This window comes from Rhinatrema bivittatum, chromosome 8 (assembly GCF_901001135.1).
Source record: "Rhinatrema bivittatum chromosome 8, aRhiBiv1.1, whole genome shotgun sequence".
Lineage (NCBI taxonomy): Eukaryota > Metazoa > Chordata > Amphibia > Gymnophiona > Rhinatrematidae > Rhinatrema > Rhinatrema bivittatum.
Window position 1 is genome coordinate 95,931,084 of NC_042622.1, and position 12,105 is coordinate 95,943,188.

General features: G+C 47.4%; 1 protein-coding gene and 1 long non-coding RNA gene across 4 annotated transcripts in view; one reads left to right on the forward strand and one right to left on the reverse strand.

Annotated features, from left to right (window-relative positions):
* Nucleotides 1-7,599: 7,599 nt before the first annotated feature.
* On the reverse strand, nt 7,600-8,659 carry LOC115097100. Its single transcript, XR_003858206.1, has 3 exons — nt 8,533-8,659; nt 8,134-8,200; nt 7,600-8,019 (listed from the first exon to the last, which is right to left on the reverse strand). It is a non-coding gene; the product is annotated as an uncharacterized LOC115097100 (long non-coding RNA).
* A 318-nt stretch (nt 8,660-8,977) lies between these two features.
* SNAPC4 (small nuclear RNA activating complex polypeptide 4) overlaps nt 8,978-12,105 on the forward strand; it is a 164,753-nt gene continuing 161,625 nt past the window's right edge. For all 3 annotated transcript variants that reach the window (XR_003858150.1, XM_029611957.1, XM_029611958.1), the window contains exon 1: nt 8,978-9,135. The gene's annotated coding sequence lies outside the window, so the exon portion shown is untranslated. The remainder of the gene's footprint in view (nt 9,136-12,105) is intronic.

Consider the following 12,105-nt stretch of genomic DNA (forward strand, 5'->3'; position numbering starts at 1 on the left):
GACGCATAGTTAGCTTTTACTGTATGTTGCATCCCATTGAGAGTTGTTCCTGATAATTTCTAATTGGGGGGACCTGTACACATCTCTACGGATCTCTAGCCTTCTTCATGAAGGCCTGGGTGGTGGGAAAGTGGGGACAGGGTATTTGGGCACAACAGGTGTCGGGGGGGGGGAAGGGTAGGGGGGGGGGAGGGAGGAGGGGGGGGGGGGGGGGGGGGGGGGGGGTGGGGGGTTTGGAAGGGGAGGGCCGGGGGCGATCAAGTACAACAGTGGGGGTTGTGTGTAATGGAGGTGACTGCATTTTGTGTATGGAGCGCTCGATTGCTATACGGGGGGGCCTCGGCTGGGAGGGCCTTCTTCGTTCTAATTCTATCCCACCTTGTGGCTTCTATCCCTGTAGGTGTTCACAATGAGTAAATCCACAAAGTTGCTCTCTTGGAATGTGTGCGGTCTTCACTCGCCCATCAAGCGCACGAAAGTGCTCTCTTTGCTTAAAAAACATTCCGCTGACGTGGCTTTCTTACAAGAGACCCACTTAACGGATGACGAGCATGCAAAGCTTCGTAGGACCTGGGTGGGGGAGGTACGATATGCCTCGGCCTCCTCCAAATCAGCGGGAGTGGCTATTCTTTTTCATAAACAGCTCCCCATTACCATTAGCACGGAAATTAAGGACCCCCTGGGGCGTTATATCATTTTGGTTGCAGATCTGTATAATTGCAGGGTGGTATTTTGTAATGTCTATGCGCCTAATACCTACGATCCCCGTTTTTATAGGGGTCTGTTTGCGCACCTATTACCCTATCTATCAGACATCTTAATTGTTGGAGGGGACTTTAATACAGTCCGAGATCCTCAGGTGGATACATCCCGGAGCCGGGGCTGGGATTCGAATGCCGGGAGGGGTCCCACTCTGTTGGAGACTCAATTACAGCTCCTGGATGTTTGGAGGACCTTGCACCCGATGGAACGTGATTTTACCCATCTCTCGAGGGCGCATGGTTCCTTTGCTAGGCTTGACTATTTCCTTATGAGTACGCACGCTTTTCATCGTCTACAGGCGGCGGGCATTGAGAGCATAGTAGTCTCCGACCATGCCCCGGTGTGGATGGAGGTGCAGTTTCAGTCCCACGCCACGTCACAACGACATTGGCGCTACCCATATTACCTTGCCCGGGATGAGAAGTTCAAGGACTTTCTCCTACTTAAGTGGAAAGATTATGTGGCCAATAACCATGTTCACGAAACTCAACCCATTTTATTTTGGAATACCGCTAAAGCGGTTTTACGCGGCGAAATCATATCTTATACTGCCCAGCGGCGTAGGGTCCTGGACCGCCGCATTTTGGACCTGAGTGTACGGGCACGACGGGCCAGGGTTACTTGGATCCGTTCCCATTCGGCCGTAGACAAGGCTATATATTTGTCTAGCCAACACGCTCTCAATGCTCTGCTACATCAACGTGCGAAGAAAAGTTACCTATATTATCAATACAAATTATATCAATACAGTAATAAGGCAGGAAAACTGATGTCTAATCTTATAAAATCCGCCAGGCGCAGCCGCTATATTCCGGCACTCTGCACCTCCTCTGGAGGGGTGGTTCGGGATACCCCCACTATTTTAAAGTGTTTTCGGGATTTTTACTCCTCATTGTACTTCTCTGAGGGAGGGGACCCGGGTGACTGTCAGAGGTTTTGTGAGGGCCTGTCCTTACCACAGCTGACCCTTGAGCAGAAGGAGAGGCTTAACGCTCCTATTTCTCAGACGGAGGTTTCTGCGGCCATCCACAGTTCTAAGTCTTTCAAGGCCCCGGGCCCCGATGGGTTCTCAGCGGAATTTTTCAAGTTTTTAAGGGAGTCTGTGTCCCAGCCTTTAGCCCTGGCCTTTACAGAGTTGGTGGGTCGGGGTTTTTTTCCCGCCCATGATAACTTGGCTCATATTATCCTGATACCCAAGCCTGGGGGGGACCCCTTACAGACAGCATCGTATCGCCCCATATCCTTGTTAAATTATGACCACAAATTACTGGCTAAGATTTTGGCCGAGAGATTGGCTACATGCATGTCTTCCTTAGTTGGGGAACATCAGGCGGGCTTTGTACGCCAAAGATATGCCCTGTCTAACATCCGTAAGATCCTTGCGGCTATGACTCTGAGCCAACGACTGTCCTGCCCATACCTTGCTATCAGCTTTGATGCTGAAAAAGCATTTGACAGGGTGGAATGGAGGTATTTGTTTTATGTTTTGCAGCACATGGGTTTTGAGGGCTTCTTTTTGCAGGCTATTCAGCTTTTATACACAGCCCCTCGAGCACGCATCGTGGCTAATGGCTCGCAATCGGAGGAGTTTGGGGTTGAGCGGGGGACCAGGCAGGGATGCCCGCTTTCTCCTCTCCTCTTCCTGCTGCAATTGGAGCCCCTGCTCCATAAGATAGCTGCCACTCGGGAGGTACAGGGTCTTTATATGGAATCTGGGATTTTTAAATATGTGGCCTTTGCAGACGATTTACTTATTTTCCTTACCCATCCCCGCACTTCCCTGCCGCCACTCTTACAACTGTTGGGGACCTTCGGGACCTTTTCCGGGTTTCGGCTTAATGCGGCCAAATCCTTTGCCTTGGCCTATCCCCCCACCTTGAGAGACACTTGGGGGGCTGGGTTTCCGCTTCAATGGGCTGGAGACACTATTCGGTATCTGGGGGTGTACCTTCCCTCGAACCCAGACTTAGTTTACCAAGCTAATGTGCCTCGCCTCCTTCGTCTTACCCAAACTACGCTTACCGCGTGGAGGTCTCTTCCCCTTTCATTAACGGGACGAGTTGCCTTGTTTAAAATGGTATTGCTCCCCAAGTGGCTTTACTTACTGCAGAACTTGCCGCTCCTTTTACATAAACGAGATATTGCCCGTATAGAGGGAGTCCTGAACCGTTTTCTGTGGAGGGGTGGCCGGGCTAGGCTTCCCCTCCGGTGGCTACAAAACGCCTGGGGGGGTGGTGGGCTGGGGGTTCCTGACCTCGCTCACTATAACCTTGCCTGTAACATGCGGCTTCTGCGCAATTGGTTGCAGGGCTCCTCCCATTATACTCCCCTGTCTTTGGATCGGACCATGCTATATCCACTGACCCCTGCTTATGTGTTGCAGGCCAGAGCGTGTTGTCTCCCTTCTGATATAAAGCATCTGGCGATCGTACGGCCGATCAGACAATCTTGGAGCCGTCTTACTCGGCTTTTGCAGATTCCCAACATTTGTGCTTATTTCATGCCCTTCAGGGGCAATGTTGAGTTTCAGCCGGGTTCCCAGTCTACCATGTTCCGGATGTGGGAGGCCAGGGGGGTGACCTATTTGGGCCACTTATGGACACCAGAAGGGGCGTTAATGCAGTTTCAGGAGTTTCAAGGTCTTTATGACTTGGGCACCTCCCATGTGTTTCCCTTTTTACAAGCACATCACTATCTTAAGTCCTTATCTCCGGCTACCAGGGACTTAGCCACTTATAAGTCTCTCGATGATATATTCCATTTTGGGGCGACAGCTACACCCTCCTTGTCCCGCTACTATAGGGCCCTTCAGAAGCGGGCTCAGGTAGATGTCTGCTCTACCCTGGTTGCTCGCTGGCATGCTGATGGAGTGTTTCAACTAACTGGTTTTATTTTACGTGTTTGTTTTCGGCGCATAGCCAGGATCTCTACCAACATGTATTTTAGGGAGATGCAATACAAGTTTTTAACCCGGGCTTATATATCTCCCCAGAGAGCCCATCAACTGACCGTGGCTGCCACACCGTTTTGTGTCCGTTGTCACGGAGTGGTGGGCAATTTGTCTCATGGTTTTTGGACGTGCCCCGGGATCCGAGAGTTCTGGCGCCGGATTGCGGACTATTTAGCAGATCTGATAGATGTGGCATTGCCTATATCCCCCTTGTGGTTTTTATTTGGTTGCGTCTCGCCTATTAGGGTTAAAGATCCTGGCTATCGCATGTTGATACAAAAGGCGAGCTTGGTGGGAAAGAAGACAATTCTACTGACGTGGCGATCTCCGGCAGCTCCCTCTTTTTGGACGTGGAGAAATCAACTGCATGCTCTGATGACCATGGAGGGTTTGGAGGCCCGTGGCTCCCCTGGCCATCGACGTCGCTTTGCCAGTGTTTGGGGTCCATATCTTCAACGATTGTCACCCCGAGCCAGGAGCATGGTACTGAATGACTGATCAATCCCCTGTTATGGACTATACAATTGTGGCCTCCTTATACGACTTTCCATTACTATTGTGTTACTGTATTGCCCTCGGGGGGAGGGGGGTGGGAGTTCTGGACAGGGGGGGGGAAACGGTTGTATTATGTTGGGTTTTGTTTGCGGAGGGAGATCTGAGTCTACTCTCTCCTGTATAGTATTGTTTTCTTTATAAAACCCAATAAAAACGTTTAAACATAAAAAAAAAAAAAAAAAAAAAAAAAAAAAAAGAATGGAAGAAACCTAATATCCCCTCTTTGGCCGCAGTACTGATGCGCTTAGACAATGTTTGTACAATGAACCAATTGACGGCGGCCAAGCATCACACCATACAACACTTTCAGGATATTTGGGCACCCTATCTCAAATGGATTAACAGTACAGCAGGATAACAGGTAATCCCGTCTTAACTGGAATTTTACCACAGGAGACTTTGTTGGTATAAAGCAGCTTTATTTATAGATTCAGAATCAGTTAATTAGGCTAATGTTGCAATCACTGTTATACAAGATGCAGGCAACATGGTCGAGATGGCAGTTAGACTCTTATTCCATGCATAATACTGGGATAGACATTGACTTTCAATGATATATTGAGTATTATTGGTATTGGGGGAGGAATGGGGAGGGATTATGCCTGACAATGGGGCCTTCAACAGTTTTTTCTTACAAACATTTGTTCTGTATTTCTTATGTTTAATACCAATAAAAATGTTAATGCAAAAAAAAACAAAAAAAAAACAAAAACCTTGACTTGACCCTTGTGCCAGATCCGGAGTTTCGCTGGAAAGCTGAGTGCAAATTTTATGCGCTTTTGAAAAAAAGCCGAGCACACTGGAGAGATTTTCTTAAAGCAGCAACTTTCGCAGACTAGTCTTGCACTAACTGGATCTTATAGGACTGGTAGCATAAGTCAGGATGTTTCCGTAGAGCTTGCGTTATGCGAGCCTTGTGCGCATAGTTGAGGATTTTTGCAATCACAATTCTGGGGCGCATCTCTGTCATGTTTCAGGCCCAGACAATGTGCTCGTTCGATAGTTAGGGAGTCTTTTATGTCCGGGAGTTGCAAAACCTCCGGTAACCACGCTTCTAAGATGGCTCCCAGTTGTCCTTCTTCAATAGACTCCGGGAATCCTAAGAAGCGCAAGTTGGAGCGTCTGTTCCTGTTTTCCAGGTCATCGATCTTAGAATTTTGCTCCTTAACTTTTGCTTCCAAGGTCTGCAGTTGGGTCGCATAGGTGTTACGACTGTCGCTGCCCGACGTCTCCACTCCGCCCTCCTTACCTCTTTGGCGACTCCTCCTGCGGTTGCCGGATGTTTGGCTGCCGCAGCGTCTGTCTGCCGTCCTCTCCGGTGTCCCCGGTCCGGCTTGGGCGCTGCCTCCCGCCATGCTGTCCAGTTGCCTTAGGGCGCGTGCGCCGCGTGGCCCTGCTTCAAGTAACTTCTTTGGCTCAAACCTCAGGGGCATCCCCCTGTGATGACGTCACGCATCCCGGATACAAATCGCCTACGCGATTGCTAGCCCTTGAGTTAGCAAAGGTTTCCTAATGGTTGGGATTCACTCTCCGTACCTAGCTACTCTGCCTCCACTATTGGACTACTCTATTTGGGGTACCCGCTGCTCGGGGGCCTCTCTCTCTTCTCTTTCAGGTCGCTGTCTGGAACCGGTACTCGCTCCTCGAGGGCCCATGTTCCTGGACTTGCTCCCTGGACTTCTCTTCTGTGTGGAAGACACTGCTGCCTATACCATCAGTGAGTTACCATCTACTTCTCTCAGAGCTGTTCTCTGGAACCAGGTACTCGCTTCTCGAGGGCCTGTCTTTACTTCAGCTCCTGTGCTCCATGCCAAGAGACCGCTGTGTGAGAACTATACCAACGAGGCTCTATTCCTGAACCCTGCACATATTGCTTGTACTCACGATCTCAGTATCTCTCCACTACAGCACAGCCATTGTAGGATCGCGGTTCCAGAGCCTGAGGGGCTACATTCCTGCTCACTACCGCCACCTCTGGTGGTTCCTCAATACTGTTTAATAAAAGATCTAACTGTGTGTGTGTCCTAAAGCTGAGCCTGACCTGTGGCCCCTCATGGGACTTCCCCTGTGGGCGTGGTCAGCAGCCACAGAGTCCAGGGGTCTACCCAAATCCTTACAAACAATAAACAGAAGCACTAATGCTAAGAGGCGCAAGACAATGTTTCCCAGAGAGCTGCAGGGCCGCTAATGAGCCTCGAATCCTCTGCCAGTGCGCAGGCATATGAACGTCGATGTCAATGACGCGCAATGCTCTTTGTATATGCGCAATCTGAAAAAAAACAAACAAAAAAACGTCGTGTTGCCGATTTAGTGGTTTTGTGGCCAAAGTTGAAGATTTTTGGATTCCGATGGAAATTTTACAACTGTAAAGATGATAGGGACTTAGTTCAGTGTAGCCATAAATCTGGAGACTTTCACAGTTCTAAAATTTCTATCTGGTGGCTGTAAGGATTTGTCTCCATAGGGTTGCCAGGTTTTTATGAAAGAACAAGCAATTTTTTCCAAAAAAACAAGCCCAAAAAAAGCCCAAAACACGTGAAATTGAAACACCAATGTCTGTGTGATAATAACATTTATTGTAGGCATCTGTTTAGTGGAAATTTACCAGAAGGGTTCCAGGAGGCACTGCTAGGTCTTGAGGCCTTCTCTGAAACTGTCTCACACTTAGATAACAGAAAAAAAATAAATGTATCTCTTTGTAGTTTTAGACATCACAATGAAGAGTTATAAAAGATGCATGTCTTCAAGGTTAGCTAGTGTTCCCAGGGCACTTAGGAATGTTAATGTAAGCAAATGTTTCTTTTCACCTTGTGATCCTAAATCAAAGGAGTGTTGTACTAATCACTAGGGCAAAATTGTATTTAAGTCCAGTCAATTGGATATCTGATTAAGTCAATCTCTCAAACTTAGGAGCTGACTTCCTTATGCGCATAAGAAATAAAGGCTTTTGATCATGAGAAATACACTGTCTCTGTTTGGAGAAGAGACGGCTGAGGGGGGATATGATAGAGGTCTTTAAGATCATGAGAGGTCTTGAACGAGTAGATGTGACTCGGTTATTTTCACTTTCGAATAATAGAAGGACTAGGGGGCATTGCATGAAGTTAGCAAGTAGCACATTTAAGACTAATTGGAGAAAATTCTTTTTCACTCAACGCACAATAAAGCTTTGGAATTTGTTGCCAGAGGATATGGTTGGTGCAGTTGGTGTAGCTGGGTTCAAAAAAGGTTTGAATAAGTTCTTGGAGGAGAAGTCCATTAATGGCTATTAATCAATTTTACTTAGGGAATAGCCACTGCTATTAATTGCATCAGTAGCATGGGATCTTCTTAGTGTTTGGGTAATTGCCAGGTTCTTGTGGCTTGGTTTTGGCCTCTGTTGGAAACAGGATGCTGGGCTTGATGGACCCTTGGTCTGACCCAGCATGGCAATTTCTTTTGTTCTTATGTTCTGTTGTACTTACATTGCATCTGTGAGAGTCTCACAGATGACAAAGGAGCTTAACTTTTTGCATGCTGCACAAGGTCTGCATGATGTGTACGAATGTCACACTTACAAAATTTGCACATAGCCTTACACTCATTGCTGACAACAGACTGAATCCATGCTTTTAGTTCACATTCCTCTTCCCACGCTTAGCAGTACCTTTTAGTTCCTTACTTTAGATATAATAGATCAAATCCATTTAGTAGCGTGGCAGCCAATGACGGAAACAGTAGGTATGGACAGGCTTTCTTACAAAGGTGATCTGCTGCAGGGAGAAGAAATGGGAGAAAAAAAATAGCAAAATTAGATAAAATCAAAAGGGCTGTAGAACAAATAAAAAAAATAGCATTACAGGTTTCCATGTCACATTATTTTTTACCTATAGTCAGCAGGTATGGACAAGCTTTCTTTTTGTCAAAATAAGGATTTCTTACAAAGGTGATCTGCTGCAGGGAGAATGGGAAAAAAAATTAGATGAAATTAAAAGTGGTGTAGAACAAATTTAAAAATACACCAGCCCCACACACAGATTCCCCCCTTCCTTCCCCCTCTGAGCACATCTCTGGCCCCCCCACTCACTGATTCCCCCACCCTGGCCCCTAAACACTCATTTCCCCCTCCCCACTCCCTACAAACACGTCTTCAATCCCCTCACACTATTCTCCCCTCCCAACATACTCATTCCTCCCCTCCTGAATCCTGGTTGTAGCCAGCTGAGTGCTACACATCTTTCACCATTCAAGGTCTGCAGCTGCAAAGAAGCTTCTTGGTCACCCACCATGCTTGCTGCAATGCCATGCCGGATCTGTCCATGTGCTCCTGAGAATGTTTATGCTCGGTTGGCTTACTGCTGCAATAGGTTAGAGTGCGCCTGCTATGGTCAGGCCTCACAGGCAGCAGCAGCCAATCACTGCAACATCAGAGCACAAGTCCCGCCCACCATGCCCCAAAAAACGCGATTGGCAGGAAAAATCGCCCAATTACAAGCAACCCGCGAATGGAAAAAAAAACGCGAATGACTAGGAAAAAAAGCCCAATCTCGCGGGAAATAAGCGAGGTTGGCACTGTGCATGCGTGTGTGCTGTTGTATAATTTCGCCCCCTTTTGCTGCCCTCTGGTGATGTAGCCGTTTCCACCGACCAATCATGTGTGGGAAGGGCCAGGAAACAGCAGGGTTGTGTGAGAAACCGGCAGCCAATGGGAAAACGTTATTGATGGTAAATGTGAAAGCAAGCTTAGTCAGTGAAATGGAGGGGGGGAGGGGTTGAAGAAACTGCTGTGCGGACTCCTGTAAATGGATAGATGGGGGAGAAGAGGATTTCCTCCCGATATTTACGAGCGCAGAGAGTGCATGTAGCTAGGTCTGCTGTGGACGAAGCTGGTGAGTATATGGGAGAGTGGGGCAGCTGGGAAGAAGGTGGTTGTTGCGGGCTAAGAAAGGGCTGACAGCGAGCTACGAACTTTATGTGATGCTGTTTCCCAGGGCTAGCCCTAGAGCAGTGGACATCCTGGTCTAAAATTGTTGATGTTTTCTCCTACTACAGATTCCTTTCCCAGCCCTTGGTATGGATAAAGAGGTGTGTGTAACTTTTCTCTAAAGGTGAAAAGCAAGGGCAGGGAACTTCCACCCCCCCCCCCCCCCATCATCCTGACCTCTGATTGCCCCCCCCCCTCCCCATCCCTAGCATCTTCTCCCCTGCCTTTTACCCCGACTATCTCCAGCATCCTTTCTGCAGCCTATGCTATCTTTCTCTCCCCCCCCCCCGCCCCCCATTTCCCTCTTGCTTCCTCTCCGCTGCTACTTCCACTACATCTGCCCATCCTCCATATTCCTGCATGTAAGCATGTTCAAAACTTGGAGGGCTGACACATCCAGTATTATGAGATCAACATACAAAAAGTGCTGGTCCTTGAGTTTTCAAAATGCTTGCTGTAGCAGCAGAACAGGCTTCCCTACCACCTGCTTGAGGTTTTTGGGTACTTGCCAGGTACTTATAGTCTGGTTTGGCCACTGTTGGAAACGGACCCTTGGTTTGACCCAGTATGGCATGTTCTTATGCATGACTTGAGGTGCAGCATGTGTGATTGCTTAAAGAACCCTTCCTCAGAGCATGGCACATGCCATAGGTAAGTGATGCTGATCCTGGTTGGCAGTGCCCCTCATTGCACAGCACTGAGAGCAACTGCTCAGCTTGTCCTATCCTACAGTTGGCCCTATACATAGCCAGCAAGCTCTTATACTCTGACCTCGTAATCCACCTTGGGCCTACCTTTAGGAAAAGGCAGAATATCAAATGCTTATCAATAAATACATATCTGTCTACACTGCATATTATTTTGTGTATGTGTCATGTGCTGTGCATATTGTACATTCCCTGTATGTGTGTGCATATTGTACATTATTGTGAGTCTTTTGGAACATCTTCAAAGGGGCAGGACACTGGCTTAAATAGTGACTCGGAGTGTTTTGGAGTTAGTACTTGCTGCAAAGAACATGTTGATTGACTAGGAAAGGATTACATTTTATGGAACAAAAGTGTATTAATGCTCTCATGCATTCTGAGGAGAATGCTTATTCAGCTAGTCCTAGAGGAGGGGCCAGATTTTCCAATAATATTTAGCAAGCCTGTCCAGTTCCAGTGGACTGTCTACATATCTGTTTTTCAGGATATCCGCAATAAGTAATTACAAGCTTTGTAAGGTCTATAGCAAAGGTAAGTAACTCTGGTCCTGGAGTGTCATAAATAGGTCTGGTTTTCAGGATATTTAAAATTAATATATGTATGATATATTTTCATGCACTGCCTCCATTCTATGCAAATATATCTCATTTCATCTTCATCCTTCCAGACTAGTCTAGACAAGTGGGATTTGTTTCTCATACCTACAGATGGAAGCAGATTGCAAGTATTTCACCCTGACATCCTTCCCTAGATAACCTGGTACAGCAGGGAAGGCGTCAGTAATTCTCTACCTCCAGCAAATGGTCTACCTTAAAATCATTTCCCCCGGTGTTAGTCAGGGCTGGACAGGGTAACCCTCCACAGGACAATAGTCCCAACATAGGCTGATCTTCCTTCTTCAAGGGCAGTCAGGCTTGTAACTTCTTGCATTTCCCATTGGAGCAAGCGAACACTGTCTGTCTCTTAGAGAGAAAAAACAAGGCAGGCAGGAAAGAGGCCCCAAATTCAGGCCTGGAGCACCTCCAGAGAAGCAGGTATGGAGAGGGGACAAAAATGCAGTAAATGTGGGGCTCGATGCATCGCAAGCATCACCATCTTGTTTTGCCAAATTGGGATGGTGCTAATTTGGGAACCATGCTGGAGGAGGGAAGTGAGGTGGTGCCTTCAGAGCAGCATGTACCGGCATTGACTGCATTTCTTGTACTGTTTGAGTCATGGAATTCAGAATAAAGATTCTCGAGACATTCTTCAATAATATCGGAGCAAGGTGCTATATGGGCCTGAGAGGGGTGCTCTCAGAGGAGGAAGAAGGTGCCTCCCAGGGGGAATTGCAAGAAGAAGAGAAGGAAGGGGACCCCTAGGATTCTTCAGATGACTTGGCTGTCAGGCTATTTAGGTCAGAGAATCTAGGAGCCCTTTATCTTGAGAATCTTCCATCCCCAAAGGAGGTAAGACCTAAAGGAGACCCTGTTTTAACAGGGATCAAGAGTCTGGCTAAAGCCTTCCCGATCTCTTCAGTGATAAAGGACCTGATTGGAGCAGAGTGGGACATAACCGGGATCAAGGTTAAGGAGTAGGAAGATGATGGAGAAGCTGTATTTAGTATAGCAACTGGTTGTTACACTAGCCAAAGGTAGATGTAGCAGTAAGAGCAATGGCAAGAAGGACTCAATACCAGTAGTCCTCCTTGAGCAGTTCTGAAGAATTCCCCAGATAGGAAGATGAAGTCCTCTACTGAAGACAACCTTCAAGTTATCTAATTTGGCATTGCAGTCAGCAATCTGTTGGGGTATGTGGCAAGGACACTAGTGTACTGGGTGCAGCAGACCTCCACTAGGAGCAGATGGGGAAAGATCTCAATTAAGCAGTGCCGCTACAGCGCAGTTGGAGTCAGCTGCAGCATTTGTCGCAGATACCCTATATGACCTTATAAGAGACTCCGCCAAGCAGGTGACAATAAGGGCTATGGCCAAGTGTCTGCTCTGGCTGAGGAACTGGGCAGTTGATTCAACTTCCAAAGCCAGATTAAGTAAACGCCCATTTAAAGGGAAGCTATTGTTTGGTGAGGAATTAGAGAGGTTTGTGAAGGATCTAGGAAAATCAAAACCCCAAAGATTGTAAGACAATATGGCCAGGATGTTCACCCAGACAGGGGCATTGAGACAACA